The sequence below is a fragment of the Haliaeetus albicilla genome, chromosome 13 (assembly GCF_947461875.1).
Source record: "Haliaeetus albicilla chromosome 13, bHalAlb1.1, whole genome shotgun sequence".
Classification (NCBI taxonomy): Eukaryota; Metazoa; Chordata; class Aves; order Accipitriformes; family Accipitridae; genus Haliaeetus; species Haliaeetus albicilla.
The window spans coordinates 38,103,622-38,128,687 of NC_091495.1; the positions used below are offsets into that span (position 1 = coordinate 38,103,622).

The 25,066-nt window shown below is 43.3% G+C and overlaps 1 long non-coding RNA gene across 1 annotated transcript in view; it reads right to left on the reverse strand.

The window, feature by feature from the left end:
- LOC138688864 (uncharacterized) overlaps nt 1-24,120 on the reverse strand; it is a 131,535-nt gene extending 107,415 nt beyond the window's left edge. Inside the window, exon 1 of the long non-coding RNA XR_011327668.1 lies at nt 23,948-24,120. This is a non-coding gene — a long non-coding RNA (uncharacterized lncRNA). The remainder of the gene's footprint in view (nt 1-23,947) is intronic.
- Between the last annotated feature and the right edge of the window lie 946 nt (nt 24,121-25,066).

A 25,066-nucleotide genomic window follows, 5' to 3' on the forward strand; every position in this document is an offset into this window, starting at 1 on the left:
GCTGCACCTCAGCACAGGGGGTAAGAGAAGCATACTGCCTAATATGATGTTTCAGGCCTGTGGCTTCAGATTGGGGGCTTGGAGGATGAAGTTTGTAGAAGCAAAAGAGTAAATAGGCCCAACCTTAGGTGCACCCCTAAATGTTATTTACCAGAAACAAGTCTGTACTGAGCACCACAGCTGGGTTTCAAGGCAGAGCCACACATGAGAAGAAAGCAGAGAGTAATTAGTGACCAAGTGAAGTGAAAAGCTTGGGGGTTAATATGTCTCAATGCAGAACATATCCCTGGGCCTCTTGTGAAGACCAATGACATCACCCCTGAACAGTACTCGCTTGCTTGTTACTTCATTGCTCGGGGGGGGAGTGGAATTAATAACATGGGGCTGGATGTCCTGCCTCCTCCTGACTGGTGCTGGCATGAAGCAGGGAGGGGAGCTTAACTACTTGACAAACTTGGCTTGAAGCAGTCACTGCTATGAAAGCACTGCAGGGGGAAGCCTTTCTCAAAGGTGACAGTGGGACCTAGGAAGAAAAGGTTCCTCCACTGCAGGAGGAATGCCTCTGCTCCTGGAAAATCAGGTGTGGATCCAAGCCTCCCACCCTGTCCTTTCCCAGGAGCCAGGGAAGGCAGTGTGGGCTGGGCCCGAGTCTGGAGATGCAGAAGAGACAACTGCTTGCAGCATTCACTCCCTTTCAAGTTTCATTTCCCATTTCAGTCCTCCCCATTTCCCGGTATTTCACAAACACCGGACTTCATTGCAGTTTGCCGGCTGCACACGGTCCTTTTTAGCAGGCCAGTATAAACAGAATGGATGGTAGAGGGACAAAAAAAGGAAAAGGAGCATTCACATTTCCCAAATCCTATGCCAAAATCCCAAATTCCCCCAAACCTGCTGTACCCTTCCCTGTCTCCAGAGCAGTTAATGCAGCAACTCCACTGAATTCACTGCAGGGGGAAAAAAAACCCCAACTCTTCGATGAAGGATGCCTGCAAAAGCAGCATTTCCTCCCTTTTGTCTTGGCTGGGGCTGTTTTCAGTTCCTGATTGTTCAGGCTCTTTATTCCTCACTTTCAGACTCTTGTTCATTTCCAGCTGGGCTGTATGTGTGCTTCAGAGATCCAGTGGGAAAGGTGGTGCGCAGTGACCCCCAGTCATTAATCAAGCTGCCTAAGCCGGGGCCTTTTCACAGCCAGAGCCTGATTATTGGCTCTTGGGAGCTGCGTAATAAAATGACAAGGGGAGTGAGTCTATTTCCTGCCGCCAAACTGCTGACATTAATTCACACTGGGGGGCTTGGGGAAGGCAGCGGGAGGGGGAGAGCAGGGAAAGAGAATCTATCTGTGCAAGTAAACCCTGCAGGATCTGTGTGCCACTACTCTGCTGCTGTGTGCATGTGTGTGAACAGATGTGTAACGGCACAGATGTGTTCATGTATGAACTCACTGTCCCGCATAGCGGAATAGAGCAGTTTGGTGAAAAATCCAGTTTTACAAAATACTAGGCAAAATCTTGGACCAAAACCAGGAACCAACTCTTGATCCTCCATCACTTCAGAGGTCCAGATCCAGTCTGTAGCCACTTGCTTTATCTAGACTGATATTCACACTACTACGTCTAAAAAGCTCAGTTTTTTTCCAGTGGTAGCCCTTAAAAACAGCAAGAAAATTAGGTCAACACTTATAAAAGTTTATACGACAACTTTAGCTCAGATTCCCAGACTGTAGTCCAGTCTAAGAAAACCCCAAACAAATAACTACCACCACACTCATTTTGACTTTAGACTACTAGGGTGCGAGGGGTTTACCTCTCTTGGCAATGAACTGTGGCTGCAGAAAGCCTTCTTTCCAAATACCTGCCATGCTTTTAAGGATGACAGGAGTCCATCCTAACAGGAAAAACCAAAACAAAGTCCCACACAACTACTACTAGATTGACACTGGAAGTATTTGTAAGAGATCCTAGTCCTTGTGTCTAGGAAAACTGGGTGACTGCATCCTGACGTTCCTACTGCCAAGGAACAAACTGGATGGTAAGCACAACTGGTAACAATTTTCTAAAATTGCAGAAATTTCTTGTTCTTTTCTATTTTTCTTAGTTAATAGTTCTTTTGTCCTGACTCTAGACATTTTGCTAATCAGTTTATATCATATGGGAGCTATCAGCAGAGACAGTCAAGCCTGGGGATATGTAAAACCTTTCCACTGCCTGAAGAACCCAAGGAGACCTTTGACACCTGCCAAATTCCCTTGCAAGGGAAGGGAATAAAGTCGCTGCCAAAATCTGCAAACTTTTCTTCATTAGCCTTCAAATATAATCTTAAAATTTTCCTCTGCTGACACCATGTTTTTATGGGGCAACAACAATTGAGGAACTGTTTTGCTCAGACCACTTCTTTTCATACTGTTGGCTCTGTTTCTTGCACACTGGCCACCTGTAGTCTAGCCTGGCCATCTGGCCCCTCAGCTTGCGCACGGATGGCTGCTGAAGAGCCAAGCGCGTGGAAGTTCAGGATCTGTTGCAACCTGCCAGGTCAGCTGCTGGGATGTGAGCAGGCAACACGGCGTGGGAATGGCAGCAAAAATAGAAACACCTCTGCTACAGCACTGACATTTTCTGGAGCAATGTCCTCTGAGACAACATTATTTCATCAGAGTACTTTTAGTTGCACATGTAGAATACTCTTTGAGCCTGACTGATCTTTGACATGATCCTTACAGTCAGTAACAACCTTGCAAAGAAGCAGAAAATACCCTCACATTTCCCTCAGTGTAGCACAGTAGAAAACAGTCCCAAGAAGGTCTGCAGAGGTGTAAATGTCTGCACGATGCATTGGGGAATCAGGTCTGAATTCTTTCCTGAAACATCCCATTAAGAACCGGAAATGTAAGTCTAATGTTGTCCTTGCCACCAAAGCAAAAACAACCTTCCGATTTAAGCAGAACCTGAATACACCTATTCCTCCATCCTCTAGCCACCGAGGAAAAAAAAAAACCTGCCCAAAAACACCACAAAAAAACACCCCACCACCCATGAAACCACATGAGGGTCTGATAGGAGGTACCACAGAAGCCTCTGCTCCACAGTCCAAGCTGTCTTTTCCTTTTCTATTGAAATAAATGGAACACGGAAATTGGGGAAACTGAACAAAAATCAATTGAAAGCAACAGACCAAAACCCCACCACTATACATTGGTAGAGCTGAATTGCCTTTGATGGAGTCACAGCACTCTGCAGCATCAGAGAACTTGGTGCGTCACTGATTATCAAGTATATTGATCCTCAGAGAGTATGTAACTGAGCCCAAGATTTAGACCCCAGACCTGCAACGCAATGGTTGCACCAGCAAACTCCCAGCAGCCAGTGCTGCTAGCAGCAGGCACAGGGCTGGTATAGAAAGCAGCCAGTAAATCAAGGTGTGCGAAGGAAATAGTATCATTAATTCTCACATGTGCATCTGAGCAAGAAGTGCCTGATAAAAAAAGACCCATTTGCCATTGCAACTATATCAAACCTTCTACAAAAAGTCACTTTGAGGTCACTGTTTTTGTCCAGTATTTCAATACATTAAATGCAATTACTTCATTGTTGATTTACCTGTCATTAGAGGCATGTGTTTGAACATGATTTATTGAGTGAGTTTTGTGCCAGTTGACTTGCAATAGATTGCACAATATTCAAAAAGGCTCATTTGCTTGGCATTACATTAGAAGCAGGGTGATTGCAACACAAAGCAATGTAAATGAGTTCTGAGAGGCTCCATCATTCATGTTGTCATGTACTGAATCCTATTATTATTTATTACCATAATTGTACTGTGTTTCCTGGGGCGATAAATTAGGACTGATGGGTCCCGCTGACAGCCAAGGACTGGACTCGCTCTATATAATTTAATAGGGATACTGTTGGATCTCTGCTTGGAGGAGACTTAGGGAGGAATTTAGTAACTAAGCAAAACCTTTTCTTAAAAAAATTAAAAATAAAATAAAAGCAGTGAGCTCCCCCCCACTCCCCCTTCTCCCTTGGCAGCAATTTAAGCCTTGATAAAAGCTGCAAAGGAAATGGGAGCACTCTGTCTTTCATAATAGGATTGTTAAAAAAATTACTGCCCTGTGTCACAATCTGTTTTATGCTCCCTGCTGACAGGCAGCCTCGCGATGGCTGGGAACAGAGGGACAGAGGATGACTTAAAGGGATAGCAGTGACAGCTTCTGACCTCTAGCATACCAGCTCAAATCCAACCCACAACTGCAAGTAAAAGTTGTTCCTAACTGATGGCTGTGGGGACTGAGTGAGGTTATCCCTACATCTCACACACAAGCATTCACAACATGTCATCAAAACCAGCTTTTCCTGAAGTCTCACAGAAGAGGCTGCTGACCAGCCTGCCAGCTTTCACTTCTCACCGAGGGCTTCTTTCAAAGCTCAGTGCAGTCTCTGAAAGACCACCGTTTCTTTGGTTCACACACCTGCAGCCCTCTTTCCGATGGGTTTGCAGGCAGTCTGAGGTACTCATTCGACTGGGGACTTTCTGCATTTCAGATTCTGGGGATGTTTTAGGCATAAGTTTGATAATGGCCTCCTGGCTGAAGCCTGTTCTTTCTGCTGAACACTTCTTCCCATGCAACTGAATTCCCAAGCCCCGAGGGGCCAGTGCAGGACTCTCAAACAGCCCTAATAACCCTTCCAGAGAGCAAACATAGCACAAAGGTGGGACCACAACTCCAAGCATATTTTGCAGCCACTACCTGTTGAAATCAAGCAGCTTGCTCCTCTTAACTTCAGGTGCTTCAGGGTGCAAAACAGAAGGAAGAGTCATGAAACCTAGCTCTTATTTTTAATTCAACCAGCAAAAGCTTTCCAAGTGGGATGACTACAGTGACAATACCAAAGCCAGGACAGGGTTAGTCTGGGTTTGCTGGCACGTTAGCATAGGCAGTCCATGGCACTGCTGTGAGCCCTACTACTGTTTTATTCTTGGCCCAGCTGGGACACACCTTGCCCTGTTATTTAAATGAAAAACCAAACAAACACTTTTATATAAACTGCTGATGAATGAAAACTGTGACCTTTCTCTCTTCTATTTGAGCTTGGAATCAGAAAATACTAGTAAAACCAAGACAAGGGTTTTTTTCCCATCCCACATGCCACAGGACTGATTTCAAAGCACGTAGGATACACAGTCATGGCAAGATTTTCACTGGTCCTCAACTCACTGGCAGTTAAGTACAGGCCAGCCTTTAACAAGGCACAGCATCTAAATGCTTTGAGAACTTCAAGGAAATCTGGCTCTGCAGCTCTGCATGCTGTAAAACTCTCTGCTCTCCATTAGTGCAGAGACCCAGCAAAAACCCACCATGTGGCCCAAGTTTTACTAAAGCCCTCAGAGTAAAATGGAAGTAAATCTTCAGCAAAATGTAGGCCCAAATTTTAGCCTGTAACCTCCAAAAGTCCCATTCTCCCTATATGCTATTTTGATACCAATGTAATTCTGCTGACACAGCCACAGTAATTCTGGATTTACAGCAGGGTAGGTAGATCAGAACCAGGGGCCCTTTCAATTGGCTTTCATTTCAAAGCAACCCCACACTGATGTGAAAATGCAGCGTTAGCCTTTGTGGTCATTTCTTTAGCATGCAATGCATGGGAACTTTGGAAACTCGCTGGTCATGCAGCAGGTACCCTATTCTTCTCTTTCATGCCTAATGTGACAGGAGACAGTGTCCTCAATCCTCCGTAAACTAGAAACTTTTCTTACAGCATGGGGCTATAGGTTCTTTGGATTTTTGATACCATCTAGTCTGTGACTGTGTTAACATGAAGAGTTAACCCATGAAGTGTTTTTTTACCATTACCTAGTTATGCTTTGTTCTTGAAGTTGAGACATGAGACTAAAGGATTTCTGGCCTTGAACTGGAGCTTTGAGTGTTACTTCTGGGAACTGATCAAACCTTTCTGTGCAGTGGTCATTCCCCAGCTACAGTAATGCTTATTCACCCTATAGGATTGTGATTGATATTCATTAGCCAAATTAGGAAGTTCTTAAGGCCAAGAAGATGAGAGTGCTGCATTTGTATTGCAATTGTTTTTAATGAATGTGTCCCTGCTTAAAACAAAGAGAATGAACTGAATAAACCACTGCAGCAATGATGTTCTACCCTTAGAGCTAATGGACAAAAAGTCCCGGCTGCTGAAGATACAGAAATAGCATGATCAGATTAGCCATTAGAAAGAAGCAAAAGCTTGCATGTCCTGAACAAAAAACCATGAGAAGCACTGTTGAAAGTGCTGCTTGCAAAGCTAGATAAAGGATCCTATAAGTAGGATAGGGGAAATAGGGAAAGCACGTCTCAGGTTCTGGTATCCAGATTAAGATTCAACAACAATGTTCTTCCTTCCATGCTTTTAAACACCACCAATACTCAATCTTTCTACTACACTTCTTGCAAAGATACTCAGAGCTGCAGAACCTCAGAACTGTTGGACTAGAACAGGTTAATGGTCCCTACAATCCCGTATGCTGTATTTGTGAGCAACCAAATGTCCATAAATCCTCCTAGTGGACAATTTTATGGAATAATCAACACATCAGGGATATTTCCTTCTAACCTTCCCTGAGTTAGTGACTGGCTTATGCCCTGAGGCATGAGAGCTTACTGAATGGATCCATCTCTTGTTCAAGTCAATAGATATCTGTCAATTCAAGTCAATTCAAATGAGATTTTATTGACAAGAGAAGCTTCACAAAATGTTGCCAAAGTGTGAGAAAATGACAGCACACCCTTACCTTCCTTGAGCCATCTGTCAGAGATAGATACAACCTGCACTGTTTTTACAGAGAGACTTAGTCGCAACTTCATCGAATAGAAATTGTCCTTGATTTAGCTTCATTGACTTAACTGAGCTAAGCTATGTTAAGCATAAACAAGATCCATCCTGTTTCTCTATGGACACCATCAGAAGTAGCGCGAGTGCATTAAAAGGCCGAGGTTGTAAACCCATAATTATGTTAGAAATAGGGCAATATAGATACCCTTCTGCCAAAGAGCACTAAGCAGCGTCCACAGACAGAACAACACAGCAGAGCCTGCACCTACAGCTGTTAGGCTATCAGCATCCCTGTTTCCCCCTCCCTGCTGATTGCTGCTCCAGCTCATATTCTCTCTACCCCACACAGACATATGAAACTTGTCACTCAGACATCAAAGGCGCTTTTTGCTCACCCTTTCTCAGCAGTGACACATTTTTGGCCAAGCACATCACATTAATAGAACTTGCTGTCAAACAAGAAGGCTTTCAAACAATGGAAGGATTGTACACTGTGCGGCACAGCTGATGGGCAGATCACCAGGTAATGTGATGCAAGAGCTATAAAATATCTCAAAGACACAAGCAAATAACACAGAGCCTAGTTTTGAAGAGGGACTTGCGGTCTGTAGAGATTTTTTTTTCAGTATGAATTTTGGAACAGACCCTGGCATCGGACTGGATTGGGTTTCCAAACCTAGCTTTAGTTTAACATGCACATTTCCTTAAGAGGCGCAGTGTTTCCTTGTCTTCTCCAGTGCCTCCTTCCCTAGCACATACTCACCATCTTTCATTCCATTATTTGAAACAAATTATGGGCCAAGTTCAGTTGGCCTCATAGAACCAGTGAAAGTATTTAAAACATACTATGTTGCACTGTAACCTGTGCAGAAACAGTCTGCTGCTCACTAGCACTTTTCACCATAAAACAAAAAAGGCTCTGCTTTGCATGACACTATTCATGTTGTGGTTGAGCTCCAGAAGGAATAACAGGGACAGCTTCTGTGAGAACTAGCACTTTGCAATAGAGGCAGGGCGAGCGCAGGGCACACACCTGAACCAGCCGTCCGTGGGGATGTGCCCCAGAGACCTTTCCCAACAGAGGCCTTCAGTGCTCTGGGTGATGATTGATGAGAACTTGGGGTTGGAGCTTAGTGACGAGTCTTTTATATAAATCTCTGGTAAGCTAACAAATATCAAGAAATAGTATAAGGAGAAAGGAGAGAAAGACTGTAACCCCAACTCAATCTAGCAACTAGCCAGGTAAGTGACCCCAAAGGGTTTTATTTCTTCCAGAACCTCTAAAAGGGCCAGTAGCTCTCGCAGCTATGGTGGGGAGTGCCTGGGCAGCAGGCGCTGCCATGGCTGGGCCAGCGGCACTCAGGGCACTGCAAGAAATTCCTACAGGGATGTCAAACCTGAATGAAAATTATCCTACTGTTGTGGGGGTTGGATCTTACTTCAAGGCACAGAAGTGCAGGAAACAAGCACGGTGCTGCATTGTGCCAGGGAGAGCGCTGGCAAGCTTTAGTGCTGGATCTCGGCAGTCACATCAGGCTGGGATTTGCTGCACGCCTTTAAAGGACAAAGTATAACCCATTTCTTCTCCTTCTGCGTGCCTCCTCCGGCACCTAGGGAGCAAGGGAGAGCCCTGCACCACTCAGTTTATGTTCTAGTAAAGAAGACAGGGATAGGTCAGAGCAATTGAAACCACCTTTGGCTTCAGTCGCGCAGGCCACTGAACATCCATTAGCTAGTAAGGGGTTTTGGCCCTTAGTGACCTGGCCTGGATTTAAATCAGTGACCTAGCAATCAAAGACTGCACACCCCATTAGCCACCTAGACTGTCTCCTGAAGGGATGTTTTGTGCAGCTTTGGTGAGCTCTCATAATCTATACATCCTTCCACACATCTCCAGGAATATTACTGTGATACAAAGTATGACTGACTAGAGAGATGAAGATATTAAGCATGTGTCTTTGTCAGTTATGGCCATTATCATTAGCAGACTAGCTACTATTCCCTATATATTCCTTTTAGAACCGTTTACAGCTGAAACATTTTTAATGGCTCGATGAATATGAATGCAACATTTATAACCATTTACACATATGAGACTTTGGGGCACATCCATCTTTCATTGCAGGCACATAACCTCCCATTACCGCACTGTCACACTGAAGAGTGAGTGGGGAGAAGAGGACCCCACTTTGTACTGAAAGATGAGGACATTATTTCTGCCTGTTTTGTAAAACACATGTTCAGAAATCTCCCTTACTGTCATCACAGACTTCTCTCCCCAGTCACGCACTTATTTAGACTCTTTATACTTTCATTAACAATGGAAAAATGCAGGCCGTTACATCTGTTAGCAGACATAATTTTAGACAAATACAACTTCTTATCAAATAAGCCTGCAATAAATGTTTCATGAACAGAACCCTTCAATAGAGCTCCCAACACTAATTTAATGAGAAGTATCAAATGATTTTTTTTTTATTCTGATATCTCCCCTGAGACAAATGATACTTTGCAGGCCTATTTTTAACAAATGAATTATTGACTTAAACTGGCACAATTAATCACAATATAATGGGATCAGGGGATGTTAGAGGCTCATTCAGCACGGCAGATGATGAGTACTGACTCTTCCAAGAAATGAGGCTCTTTAATCACTCCCAGATTAACAGCTACATGCTTTCAAATTTCAATCACAGGGAACTGGCAGTGTGGAATGAAAAGGGCCCAGTCCAGAAAGAAGGAAGAAAGCAGGAGGATTTCTTACCCCATAAGAGCCCCGGTACTCGCTGCCTCAGGAACAGGCACCCAACGTCCCTTGGGAAAAGACAGGATCTAAATTGTGCTGTATTTCCAAGACTTTTTCCTTCCAGTCTTTATCAGGTAAAGAATTTGGTTTCAAGAGGACAGAGCATGCTTGCAACCCATCAGGGTGTTTAACACCTGCCCTTAAATCATCAGGACTTAATAGAAAAAGCCTCTTAACTAATCCTCTCCTTATTAGGATAATTGTTCTCAAAAGTTTTTTCACCCTCCTGCAAGAGGTGCTGCTACATTGCACGCCATGTATACTAAAGGTGTTGGTTTGGAGGTTTTTTTTTTATTTTCTTTGGGCAGCTCCATAGGCTTATAAAGACATTTCTATGAATTACAAGGCTTCCCCCCTACCCACAACTCCAGAACGGGGTTCTTTATGCCCCCAGTCCTGCATCCAAGAACATCCAAACTCTGCAGGCAGTGGGGCCACAAGCCGATCTAGCACCCTCTCCTTGCACTTCCTATAGTTCATAAACTAAGGATCTGTCCCATCTATTTAATGGAGGCCTCAGCTTCTGGGCTAACAAAGCACTTAGGACACTACATTCAGAATAGATTGTATCATCTCTGGTAATGACCTTTTACTCTGCAGAGCACTAACCTGAGTATTTCTCTTTTTCTTTCCTCAAAGGCTCCAGTTCCATTTTTCCCTGACCCAGAGCACAAAGCCTTCTGCACTCCTTCCGAGGTGCATTAACCCCCAGAAACAGCACAGAGAAGAGTGGACTCCCTGAGACACCTCTGCAGCTATGCAGTTGCTCCCAGTGCTAGTACTACCCAATTCCAAATAGCAGTCCCCAAGTAAGACCTCGTACCTCTGGGCAAAGAACTTTTAACAGTCTCAGCATCACCAAACCCAGGTGCGTAAGAACAAGCTTGGGTCTTAATCCCCTACAGGACTTACTAACTCATTGTGGGAAAAACAAGTGCCAGGTAATCCTATTTAAGCATTTGCAGAAGGGGCTTGTGTATTCTGTGCACCAGCACCCTACAAAATGTATGGTGAAAGCTACATTTTACGTCCCCGGTGTAAAATGCATTGCTGATTTATCACCTTGGCTAGACTCTGAACTCTTGCAATTCCTCAGATACAGATCACAGCAAGAGCACTCCTCACACCAAGGATTTGATGCAATTGTCTTGCCATGACTGGGACTGGAAATTCTTTCAGCTCCCCAGACAACATTTGACCCAATTAAAGAGTAACTCAGAAGCTTTTGTGACAAATGGTAACAAAATAATAACTCTACAGATTAACTTTTAAAGCCAGAAATGGCAAAGGAAATGAAACAAAATTAACATCAAGGCAAGCTGAATGCATGCTGAAACTATATGGAAAGTCAAACACTATGTCTGCTTTACTTTGCTCGTCTTGAGCTTAGGGTTCTGTCTTTTCTCAGCAACAGTTAGTGACATCTCAGACACCTCAAGCAGAGCTTTTTCCTTCAGCCTGTGCTGCCTGAGGTGCCTGCAATACCCTGGAATATCACAGGGAAAAATTCTCAATTTGACAAGAGATTTGGCAAGTAAATAACGGGTAAATAGATTCCGAGCAGCTGAGCTTCAAAACAAAAATGCATTTTTGTCATTTGCACTTATAAACAATTTTAAAAATTAGCTCCTTTCTAAACTGGAGAAAGGAAACAATTTCCAGGGTGGATCATGTGCATCACCTGGCCTTTGACAGTGACCTGCATCAAATGCCTTGGCAAAAGACTTCAAGAAACTTCATAGCAGGATGTTCAAGAAACAAAAGGAACTCCACAAACACGAGAATCACACAATCCACATGGCTATCTCTTCCTGACCACTTGAAGTTATAAACAAATGCAAACCCTGAAACATATGTTTTAGCATTGTTTCAATTTGCATTTGATTACTGTTTACTGTTATACCTCTACATATTAACATCATTTAGATAAATATACGATCTCCCTTTGATTCATGTGCTGAAAAATAAACCAACAAACTTCCTGGCTAAGGGTTGAGGAAGGAAATAATTGGCTGCCTCTGAAATCATTGTGCAGCGGTGAATTTCATTGACACTGACACCAACGCTAATATTTGCACTAAGGGCTATCAGAAGGAAAGTCTGATTTTTTTCAGGTTGAGATTCTGTGTTGAAGCTGATAGCAGGAAGAAATACTGAAGATGGTTTTCCCTCTGTGCAGCAGCCTTTTGCTCCCTCTATAACAAAAGGTATTTGCCAAGACTGTTACGATATTGCATGGTTGCTTCCTAAGAAAATCTCCTAATAATCTTTGCCTATTTGATGCACAATATTAGACTTTCAAATGAACTAAAACAGGACCTGGTAATACTAACAGCATGATACATTTACAATCATCAATATGGTAAAAATGAACCCTTTGCTCTTCCTTCAACTTCAGATTTTACCTGAGAGTGTGTAACAGTTTCCACTAGGATTTCACTGCATGAGAAGCATCCAAATTATTTTCCTGATACATAATCACCTCCAAATATTTTGACAGGGAAAAGTGCCAGTTTTCTGTCCACTTCAGTCCTGATTCTTGTTGAAGCTGATTAAGAGAGTTCCTCAAAATGGGTTTGCTGTATTCACCACGTGGCTTTAACAGCTGCACGTCCTCAAGCAAGGAGGAAACATTGCAGCTCCCATTATCTCTAAATTCACACAGAAAGGGGGAACAGCTATTTGCAATGGAAAAGCAGTGGGAAAGAGACTGGGAAAGATGGCAGATGTACTGGGCTGTGCCAGACTTTTTCAACACGTCTCATTGTCTGCAAGGCAGAGTGCAGAAATGGGAAACAGCAAGTGAAACCCATTTGTGCTTAAACATGCCTAAGCTTTCTCTGAATCAGGGCTGCTCTAAGAAATGGGGGCCAGCTCCTGGGTCTCTAGTGGAGGTCTGGTAGCCAAAAAACATTCTCTTCTTTATTTTAATTTATAGGCCTGTCAGAAAGTTAGAATTGATTGGGAAGAGGTCTTGTTTTACCTATGGTGGGAGGAAATCAAGTGATGTTAGCAGCAACGCTGGGCACATTATCATCTGCTGGTTCCATTTAACAACTTCTCACAACATATGCAGTTTACATTATGGTATCCTGCACATGTAGTCTTTGGCTGAAAATATCCTCCAGAGCTCTGAATTTATGGTCATGCAAATACTCAGAGAGGCAAGAAACAGGCATGCCAAAGAATGAAAAAGGAAAGCCTTCTTTGTTTCTGCTTCTAGGTCATGTTAACTCTAACCCTGCTGTGCTGCAATGCAACAAGGGATGCTGGTGTTTAAACCACACACCCTCATCTTTTGCTATGGTAATTCCTCAAATACCATCATCTTCCACAGATTTACTTGGCTTCCATGGGCAGCTGGAGCTGGGCCTCTGAGAAAAGTTCTGCTTTCAGCCAAGCTGTCTTTTTCTCTCTCTGCAGGCCTGGCATAACAGGCCTCATTCTGCCATTATTCCTACCAGTTCTGCATCCCCTGGAGAGTCTCTTGAGTCCCAGCACAGACCCTCAGGGCAGCAAATTAACCACTGTGGTCGAAACTGCACAAGCGCAAAATGAGGAATTTGTTCCTTATTGTTGCTATCCTTTTTCTTATTTTTCTTCTGACATAAAAGTTCAGTGTGACATAAGAAGAGGATTAAACAGAATCTCTTTGTCCACCCTTTCAGCATAACTAACTTCACTTTCCAGCAATGATCCAGTAAGCTGCTCTACATGTTACTGTGCAACGCCAGTCAGAGCATTGATCCCAAGATCACTACAGATACATGGTGAGGATCCTGAGCTTATCAGCCCTTCTTGCCCAGGGGATTAGCTGGGGCATAACTATGCTGATTCTGGAGTTGTGGCCTCAACATTACTTTGGTGCCTTTGCATGGCGCTAGCCAGTGGCTGTAATTTTTGTCATAGTGGAACTGCAGGCTTAATGAAAGAAAAGAAAAACAAAAAGACGTTGTTCAAAGACCTCCATTTCACGTTAGGGCACAACCAATATATATACAACCAATGCGGCAATCTGTCACCTGTCAGCTGTCGGCAAAAGCTTTGTGGGAAATTAATTTTCAAGTGCAATTTCAGTAGCCCGTTGATCTAACGCTGTGGAACAGTGGGAATGGATCAAGTGGGAAACAGACCTGTATGTTTCCTTACTGTGTACTTTTCACAGCAAAGATGCAGCCCACTACAAAATAAAAATGTATCTAAGAAATATTACCTTCTTTGGAACTTTTTCCTATGCTAGGCTGGACTGTCAGTTCATGTAAATGAATATAGTTTCATGGACTTCGGAAGAGTAATCTCATTTTATACCCAAAGGTAACATGATCTTCTGTTCTGAGGAGTGGCCACTTGGAACAGGAGGGTTAAAGCAGCAGAAAGTCACCAGGATTAAGTTACTAGGATTACCATAAAAATGATAGCATTTGTCACTGACGGCAATATCCAGAGAGTAATTTTTCTTGCAAGTCCAGCGAACCCATCCACCGCTGATGGTGGCAATGAAGCCCTCCCTCAGCATGGCTGTGTTCCTTGCTGTACTACAGAACAAGAACAGTAAATACAGCTATTTCCAGTCCTGACTTCTGAATAACCCACATCATAAATTAAACTGTCCCTTTTGGCCACATGTATGTTAACTACAGCGCAGTTTGGTCACAACTACTGTACAGTTCTATTTTTTGATAGATTTAATTACTCCTAATTTATATCAGGCAGAGGTGCACTTAGTATGAAGTACTTAGCACTGTCACTTTAATGTCATGCTTAATACACATTTTTAGAGCTCTGGTCATTAGCTACACAATAGATTTGAGCCCTGGATTTACTATACAGTGCTCCAAGGCCTCACTTGGCTTTTGGAGGATGTTGCAGCAGTCTAATCAGTGTTGCCTCACATACCATGTATACTCTCTATATATGACATATACCCCATTTCTCAATTTTGATATCACCAGGGAAGAGCAGTGCACCTCTAGGTGTGACACGGTGTTTATTTTTAAAGAGAGATTCTCAGATGTAGAAGCCTGCAAGTTTTCAGCCAATATAAATCAGTGTGCTAAGAAATGAAAGCAAGTTTATGCTTCTTGGGAATGTTTATTACTGTGACAGTTCAAAAATGAAATCTCGTATTTGTGAGAAAAATATAGTTGAAGTTGTTCCTGCATGGGTAAAAATGACCCACATTCCTACTTTCCGCTTAATTTTTTAATAAGCTGATTCATTCACTGCATGATATCACTACACGTTCATATCTTTATCAAAAACATTAATAAAATATCCATTTGTGTTTGTTTACCAAAAATGCCTTTTATGGAGATGAAATATTTCTAAAATCTGCTCATTTATGTTTTTCACCGAGCAATATATTAAAAAACAAAACATAATTTGTGCTGGTGAAACTTAAAGAATTTTGACAGCAGCAACAACTTGTTTTGCGAAAACTGCTTTTGAGAGGGAAAAAAAGCCACTCTTTCAAATTCCACAATATTTTTTTTTTTAAATGACCTGCTTCTGTGTTTGCTCATTGCTGAACACTATGTGTCCTTGATGCCATCTGAGGCATCTGAACACTGTAGAAACATAAATATAAATGAACATACTAAATGGTGATTGCCAAGTTGTCTAGCCCATCATCCTAAAATGGCCATTTAGGACAAATTCCTGGAAACTCATGAATGCAATTCTTTTCCTTTCAAAGGTCTTGTCTACAGGGTACATTGAGGAAAGTTGAGACAAATGAAGCCAAAGTATGAAGTTAATGTGCATACATCAAAGCTCTGTGGTTAGATGAAACTGCAGCAAACTACAGACACGTTATTCTGAAGCAGAGCAACCACATGGGGGTTTAATAGGCTTGAACTTCTGTTTGTAACCTCATACAATTACTTACTTCTCATGGCTCCCCATACAGACAGGCCCTAAGCATATTTAGGAGCTTATGGGTTGCATGAATTGTTGCTATACAACTGAGTTGTTTACATACCACTTCAGCTCACTGGGAGCTGCTCAAGGCACCTGAGATGCCCAGGATAGTGCCCTGTATTCTTTGCTCTCAGGCCTCAAGATGGGCACGTGGGATTCAACTGACCGGGCTGCTGCTGCGGCAGGACCTGGGTCTGTTCCTCTCTGTTTCAGAGCAGCTCCAGTGACACAGCTACCACAGATGGATGGTGCTGTGAGACCAAAGTGAGGTATAACAGCTAATTTTCTGGGCTTTCTGCAAAGTGCATCTGTTCCATCATGCTCTTTTCTGATTGTAGTAAGTAGGACAGGAGAAGTTTTGCTACAGAAACTGCAATTACTCGTGCTGTATGTTATTCATCTTTTGATTATTTATGAGAACATAATAACAGAACAACTGAGCAAACAAAGCCCCCCTTCCTCTACCCCTTCTCCTCCAAACAAACCAATGTAAGCAAGCGGACTGTGCTTACGAACACAAGTTGGCTTTTGCAAACATACAACCACTACCTAAAAACCTAGGGAGAATCACACTTTTTCTGATTGACAGGTGCCACAGTGATCAATAAGGGCAAAGAAAACAAAGTGAAATCACTGTTCAAGTTGCTATTACACAATTTCGGCAAACAAAGGAAAGTCTCCACTGTCAGTAGTGAGCGACACTGGCATTGTCTCATGTTAATCAATACCAGCCCACACATACCCTGTTCTTCCCAGGAACCAGCTGTCCCTCCAGGGGAAGCTGGATATGACTGGAGGGGGACACAGCTGAGAAGTGATCAGTGAAGAATCAGGCATGGGGGACTCGAATTCATCTGCAAGCAGGTGTTAAGTGAATTCCTCCAAAAGGACAAGATTCATTCTTTTTGCTGGCTTTGGGATGAATTAGCATGAATTCATAATCCATAAATCCTGGTGGCAGCAGAACAGCATCCCTCCTGTTGTTATTTATTTTGAGATTTTCACTGGGGCAATAGCTTTACGTTTGACATTTATATAGGTCACAGTGAGCTAATAGCCATCTGCCATCTGGGGACTTTTATAATGAACATTGTGGAAGACTATGAAACAATCTCTGGCATTTCCGATTTGAACATAAGCTGAAATAGGGTTGATCTTTACAATATGCTCTGCTGTCTCTTTTCGGGTTTGCATTAGTCATTTGCCTGGCCTTGCTACACACACACACACACTTGCACATATGGGAAGTGGTGGGCTTCAGCATTTAATACTATCAGTTAATTACCACACACATGAAAAACGCCCAGTACCTTGCACAGCTATAAAAGGCCCCCATTCACCTGAAAATTCTTAATACATTTCAGAAATATTAATGACTCCCCAGCCCTCCTCCCCTGCAGCGCGGGCACAAGAGACTCAGCTACAGTACTGGCTTAACTACGGTACATACATGTGAAATCACTCCTGCAAGGTCACAGTCTTCCCTAAGCATAATCTTATTGCCCTGTTCATCCAAAATACATACCAGGCTGAACAATGACATGTAAGAATGTGCTCGTACTCCACTTCTGTCCCCAGATGACATAAGAGTGCCCATGGGCATAACCTTCAGCTCCCTGCCCAGACAGGAGAGTCACTGCCACCTCCCTCCTACTCACTGGGATGATGCATACAGGAACACATGTATTTTCTAGCACCTGGGTGCACTGTGCTACTATCATCAGCTCTTGCAGATGGGGAATTGATAGAGGAAAAGATTAAATAACTTGCTGAATTGTAAAAGCCACCTACAAGAGTTGTGAGTGAACCCAGGTGTCCTGAATTTCAGGTCAGCACTTTAACAGCGAGGCCGCCCCTTCTCCCAGTACCTACATGCTGTTTATTTTACAATACAAATGTGTGAAAGGACTGAATGTGCTCAGACAGATGAGAATATCCCATCTCAATTAGTCACTCTCCAAAAAGCCTCCTAGGGGGCCAGGCCTCCTTAATGCTGCATGTTCCTCCTGAGTTCCCCAAGCCTCAGCAGGCCTCAGGGTAATAAATTACATTTGTCTCTGCCTTAGCAGCAGCAGCCTGGCCGAATCCTCCTTTCCATGACTCAACTCATGATGAAATGCCTATTTCCTGGTGCTGAGATCTGTGAAAATTGGTCTTTTCAGCCTCCCTCCTGAGGGACATGCCTCAGCGAAGCGGCTGGGGGCATCTTTGATCAGATGTGCTTTTCTCCCTTCCCTTTGCCCCCTGATACAGACGCCTGGTCCTGGGGTGTCACTTATTTGTATTATGTCTTTCAAGGACGACACACAGAGTGCGTTTGAAATCTAATCTCCTCTCAAGGGGCTGTGGGGATGGGAAATCAGGGAGATGCCTGAACACTGACCAGGTTTTGACCTGGTCCTACAAGGACTCAGGTTACACAAAATGCTGTGCTGGCTCTGATAAGCATAAATCTTTTGGGCTGCAACTTCTGCAAAGTTCAGCAGGTGACAGCTTAAATAACTTAATGCTCGGCTGCTGCCTACTAATGCTGACACGCAGAGGGGGGCAAGACAGGCTGCAGGGTGGCCTGGGAAGTCCACCTTCCCCACTCCCACCACTGCCCTGGTGGTTGTCCATTCCCAACAGTGTGCTCTGGCTCTCCGTCCAGGTACAGAGGGTAGCCTTGGTGTGGCACTTCAGCCTTCTGTGGACTGTGAGACTTCAGCTGATGACACATGCTACAGCATGACTTCCTGAAACCTTGCAGCCCCTCCTGGCTCCAGCATCAGCTGAGTTATGACTTGCCTTTTGTTGGACTCAATCTAATGGAGTTACTTTGCACTGATGCTGGTGCAAACAGGCGCAGCTTTGCCTGTGTCACTGACTCCCTTTCACAGACATCACTGCAGACTCTGGTCCACATGAGAGCAGTTTCATTACAATGGAAAGCATAAAAGGATAAATGCTCTAACAGCCTTATCTCTACCTCTTCCACCACATGCATGCTCCCTTCCCCACAACATAGGATATGCAACAATACACAGTCAAGGCTGTGCTGTTAAACAGTGCTCATTCTTCTCAGCACCACTGGTAATACATAACACAGCTCAGCCTGAGGAGTGCTTCTGGTATTGTTATTAATGTCTATGTCATAACTGCTTCCATAGGATTTCCATTACACCCAGGGATCATAGTGTGCAGAAGGTGCCAGCAGCTCAGCCCAGCCTGTTTTTCCCCAGCAGGATGTAAGACCCAGCTCTCTCTGAATTACAAAGAGAGCAGGAGGGACAGTGAAGTTTCACATTGTTTCAGTTAAGGGGGGAATCACCAAAGAGTACAGAAGAGAAATGAAAGTGAAGGTCAATAGGTCATTCCTATTGCTGGGAATACACTTTTGTACCAGCCCCATCAGGTAAATTTAATTTTGCTTGGCTGCTTAGTGTTTTCCTGCATTCCTGTCCTGCTCCATACCTAACCTGCAGCATCAAAGAAGCCCCTTCATTCATCCTCTGCACCCTGTCCCGCTCAGCTCTTCCTGGCAGCCTCTGAGGACCTGCCTTGCCCCATCTCTGTGCTCTGCACTCCCTTCAAGCACTGACTCTTGCAATCTGATGTCAATCACAGCTATTTTAATGTGCTAACTTTCTAAATCCACACTTATGCTTACTTAACAATACGCTGCTTTGATCAGTGTAATGCAAGCAAAACTAACAAAACTGTGCCCCTTACCTCCCCTCCCCTCTCCCGAAGCAAGCCTCACCAGGCCTCAGGCTTGTAAAACCAAAGCAATTGCAGTCTTTAATTTTATTTCCTTTATTTTCAGGCTGTTAGGTGCTGGTTCTGATTAGGGACATTCTGAGCAGGAATAAAGCTATTTTAAATAAAAAACATGTTGAGCTTTAGGGGCAAAAAAACCACAACTTTATCAATTTAGAAGAAATGTCTTTTCAACCAGTGTTGTGGACAAGGCCATATTAAGCTAGGTGACTTGGGAAGCAACCTTTCTTGTTAGTCACATTGCTCTTATAGTTCAGAGATCAGAAGGACATCATTTTTGGGTAGAGCAAATGGACTTTACTGCAGGATTCAAGAGGACAAGGCCTTCAAGCATTTTCAGGAAATGTAGTTTCAGGAGCGCACTGAGAGATAACTTCTTACCTACTTCTGAGCCTCACAAAACCAAAATGAGGTTTCACTTAGACTTCACTTGGGCAAATATGAAGTCACTAGCTTGATTTCAACAGAGTGCAACTGAGTATGTACTTCATACCCTGGTAAAGCTGAAGTTGCTGCACTGGGACAGCTCTACAGCCGCCTAATTCACTGAGGCTGATACAGTTACGCTAATCTGTGCTGCTGAACAAACAGGCTGGTGTTTGAAGTAGAGCTGCTTTGGACTGCTGCTGTAAATGAAATCAAATATGGCCCAGTGGCTGGATTTACACCGATGTAACTAAAAACGTCATCATGCCTTCAGAGCATGGGTCTGGCAAACCTGATCCTGCTAGCACCGTTCCCTGACCAGTGTAAACAGACTTCACTAGAACAGTGTCACTTTTAAACAAGCTGCCTAGATGTAATACATAGGAAATATGTGCTGCATACACATGGCTTTGTGATACTGCACAGGGTTTTATGGTAGGGTCAGGGGAAAACTCAGGACCAACCACTTAATCCTATTTAATTTGGGCATGAAATCTGCCAACGCCAGCATCCTGACTGCACTTTCCCCTTCAAAGCAGCTCCTGCCTACTCTGGTGACTCTGGATAGCAGAACCTTATCTTTATTTTCATCTGTCTGTCATTCCTGATTTTTACCTCCTTGGATATGTACGCTCTCCCCCCACCCCCACAGATCCTATGACCTCAAGGTCCTTCAGCATTCAGTGCCAAAATCATGTCAGAGCTGAGCTTCTGCTCCTCAGGAAGGAGTTACTGGGACCTTTCATGGGTCAGGGTTCAGATTAAGTTAAAGAGGCAGGGAGATAAAAGCTGGAGAAGGCTCTTGTGGAAGAGTTCATGGACGGCTGCCATACCGCAACACAAGTGGCTCGACTTAAAAGTGTGCTGAAACCAGCAGAAAGTGTTTTGAATGCACCAAAATGCCTTACATGGTTTTATTTTTATTCAGTATTTTTACCCTGGTTAAAGACAGAGATTGAAATGGCTGTATTCGGACTAAGACTAAATGTTCAATGATGAGACCTCATATGTACCTTGAGGTGTGGCTTTTAAGACTGAAAAGACTGATCACAGTAAAAAGTTCTAGAACCAGATTTAGGGTGAAGAGTACGCTTACCCTACTACAGGAATTGATCCCTTTTAAGTGACTAGCTCTGTTCTGGTAATAGCTATTAGTATACTATTATTAGAGTGGGAAGAAGCTCTTCCACAGACCAGAGCTCCACTGTGCTAACAGCTCAACGTGGAAGAAGAAAAGGCTGTTATCCCAAAGGGCTGGCAATCCACATGTGGTTCCGAAACTTGCTGCTAGCCATGGCCTTAAAAAGCTGCCTCTGGCACAACCAGTTTCAAAGTCTTTTTCTCACTCAAAATTTTGCAGTATAATATGATTTCATTAAGCAGATGCTAGACAGATAACGTGACATCTTCAAGGAAGGGGTGTTTCCCAAGTGCTTAGGAGTTTGCTGCATGACTCTGATGTCAATATGGAAACTTTGGCAGACATCAGAGGACTTTGAATCAAACCCTTTTCTTTCCTTAAGCTATGCTTCTGCTGTAATTAATATTTTCACTACTCATTCTGTGATAGGTACAGGTGCCCTGGCAACACCTTCAGGGAAGCTTTGTGGGACTGCAACACACCATCACACGGCCCTGAGTGTTAGCTCTCCTGGACCAGGACCTCATTACTCCAAGTGCTGAACAAGCACTGGTAAACCAAATTGCCCCAGAGTGCTGAACAGAAAGTGCAACAGACCAGTGCAGTTGCATGCACTTCAATGCTAATTTATTTTCCCAATATGTGAGTTAGTTTTATGGTATCAGCATTTTGTAGCTGAAAATCTATGGGTTTCTTTCCAGCACAGGGAAGGTCAGCATTCTCTGAAGTGAATGTGGGTTCCTCTTGTTGGCATGTCAAGCCAAGGCCCCAGATAGCCAAAGGCAGGTGCTCAGCTTTCAGCAAAGACCTGGCCCCTTTCCAGTGCTTCCAGGTGGCCAACCCCAAAAGTGAAGGCATCTTGAGACAAATCACTTTGAAATTCTTTCACTGGGACTGGCAAATCCCCTCTAAATCTGCCTTTGCGTTAGTCGTTGTGTACACGTGGGGAATTTGCAGAACCAGTCAACGCACTCCACTTTGAGAGGGAACGTGGGCCCCACATTGCCACGAGTGCTATTGTACCTCTCCTGGCAGTTGCTGCATTACTATGACAGCTGCAAACCCCGATGAGTGAATAACCTAATCGAGCCATTAAAAGAAACAGAAGCCCTCTGCCCTGTTTGATTTCTCTCTATAATGATGTAAAGTGCACTTTAATGGAGTCAAAGTGGTCCTGGGCCATTCTTGTTAAGGCCATTTGATGCAGTGCTATTGAGTCCCACTGCTAGCGTTCATTACCTCCCTTCAGCTCTCTCCCCTGCTGCATTGTAGTTCAGACTTCCCAGCACAGTTTCTCTGCTGCTACAGCCCCTTGCCTGCATTTTGTCTACATAAATTAGACCTTGTGCAGCATATTGGCCTGTCAGGGGACTAGGAAGAAACTGTATATTGTTTCTGGCATTCCCGGGCCCTTCTGCCCCTGACATCTGCTGTGTTTGTGACAGGGAATACATTCCTGACTCATTATCCGGGCAAGCGGAATCCCTCCCTGACAGCACCATTAATCAGAATCAAGCAGTCCGGCAAATAAAAAAAAAAAAAAGAGAGAGAAGAAGAAGAAAAAGAAAGCAAGCAAAGAAAAGAGACAGTTTCTAACTTTCACTTTTGTGTCATTCCAGTGTCTGGACAAGTAGCAATCTATCTTTCTGAGTGACAGCTCTGATGGATGGCATTATTTATGCTTTTGTGTATTAAAAGACAGTTCTGGCACTGGCTTGTCGCTCACCAGAGATTTGAAAAAAGTTGAAATTTAATTTGAAGGAAAAGAGGGCAAAGATCATAGGATTCTGGCTAGGGAGTGTTGCCTGGGAGGGACAGAGATTACAGTGGGAGGGAGTAACTGGAAGAGGTGCAGAAATGATGCATAAATAAGTAATTGCCCTTACAGGTATAGAGATTTCTATTTTTCACTGTGTATCTAAGTTAATATCTTCCTGGGCTGGAGAGGTCTGTTTATTGACACAAATAGGTTTGATGCTCCTCAGAGGGATGCAACATTTTAGGGTGAGGCAGGCATATGCTTATTTTCTGTACATAATTTGTGTGTGTTTGTGTATACAAACATTATTATATATGCACATATATATGTGACTAAATGTGTGTATATTGTGTCTTTACACGCACATGTGTATTTACACAATTTTAAATATAGGCTTTTTGTTCTAGCATACACATCTACAAGATACAAAACATATCCAAATATCTACACACACCCACGAAGACAGTCATGTGGATACATCCCATGATGAACAATACAGTCATATTTTTAATTTCTTCCTTTTAAAAAATGTTTACTTACTACACTATTTGTAAGCAAATTTCAGTACAAAGGACACTATTCTTTCAATCTAAAGTATCTTCACTTGCCTCAAGTTTTGGGGAAAAAAACGCATTTCACTTCATCTGAAAAGTGTAGTTTGACTATTAGTCTAATCTTACGTCTTTTTCTTTATATTTATCCACACATATGCTAGTTGACCGTTGAATGCAGAAACCCTGGTATGAAGATTTAGATGCCCACACTTCCATTTGTACCATCTCCTGCCTGTAGAAAAGGCTGGTAATTGCATGTGAAGTGCCAGTCTGGGGAGCTATCTCATACTGACCCATTTATAAAGTCAGAATTGCAGGGAGTGTAAATCCGTATCTTTGTTTAACTGTGCTGATTTATGTGCTGGCAATTGAACCCATAAGTATTTATACAGCATATACCACACTGTATATAAATACTAGAACACGGTCAAAGTACGTTTGGGGGGGGGGGGGGGGGCATAATACATAGTGGTATAAGAGGAAATAAGCAGGCCACATTCACTTGAAGAGCAAACAGGCACATCTTTCTGAAAATTGTTGATCATGTGTATTTATGCCAGCAGTGAATTTGGCTCTACATATATTTACGTTTCTGCAGTCCTGATGATGGGAAGAGCCTCTCAGCACCTACTGTTGCATGTTCAGAGTGAACACTGAAGACTTACCTGATCTGAAGACCATAGTTAAATTATTAAAGGACATTATATGAATAAGGCATCCCAAATTTAGGTGTCAAACTAAAAGCAGGATTCTTACCTGGAAAAACTGAATTTATTCAGAAAGTTTGGATCACAGATGGATGCACACCTCTTTCTTCATCCCATTCTCATGTATCCTGGGACTGAACGGATGGAAGTGCCTGTACTCCGTTGTGCTGGCTCCAATGAAGGACGGAGATTCGCAGAGGTGCTAGTGCCATTCACACCCATGCATCTGCATGGGTACACAATTGAAGAGAGCAATTTGGTCACAGGTGGAGCGAGGCTACCAGCCTCTGCCTGCAGAAACATTCCCTTACTGTAAATGTCTGTTCAGCAGGCTGTGGCTGCCCATGTAATGCCATGCACAGGTTTCTAACTGCACGGTAGTTTGGGTTTATGGGTCAGATACACAGAAATGATGGCACATAGTTCCCTATAGCATAACACAAGACATTTCACTCTATGATACTTCCAACACTGAACAACACATGGTTTTGACCTGAGAAAACATGAAATAGCAAGAAACATAGTTCCTATTATTTATAACTTCTGCTTGCAGATGACCCATCTCTTGGCTATTTTGACAAACATCTGCTTTGGAACCTATTAGCCAACATGCAGCATTTGCTTCTAATTAATACAAATTTGTTTCATTCCCAAGTCTCAGCAGGTTTCAATTCCCCTCTCCTAGACTATTGGCATCAGCAGCAGTCACCCTACCACACCTAGCAAATCTTGACAACAACCACGCTTGAGACTATAAATCCAGGGCAAAATCCCAAGCACTTCAAAAGCTGCCAGAGCTCTTGACTAAATCCAGGAATGGTGTTGACTTGCAGGCCCAGCTGGATTGTTACTATCATCCTCTTGGACTCTTTTTCCTTCCTGAGGATAGAGTATCTCCTCTTCCTATCCACAGGGATTTTTCAGCTCAGCCTCATTACAACACTTAGAAGTAACACCGTATTTCCAATATATTGACTGAGCACTATGGATGGACAGACAGGGAACTGCTGTTACTCATGAGTATTTGAACACCCACCAGCCCAGGATCACACCACTGGTGTTCTGATTGAGACGGAGGTCACAAGAAGGCCTAGGACTGTGTACTGACTTAATCTGAAAAAGTTCCCTAAAGGGATGACATCACAGCAATCCCAGGCAATGAGCTGTC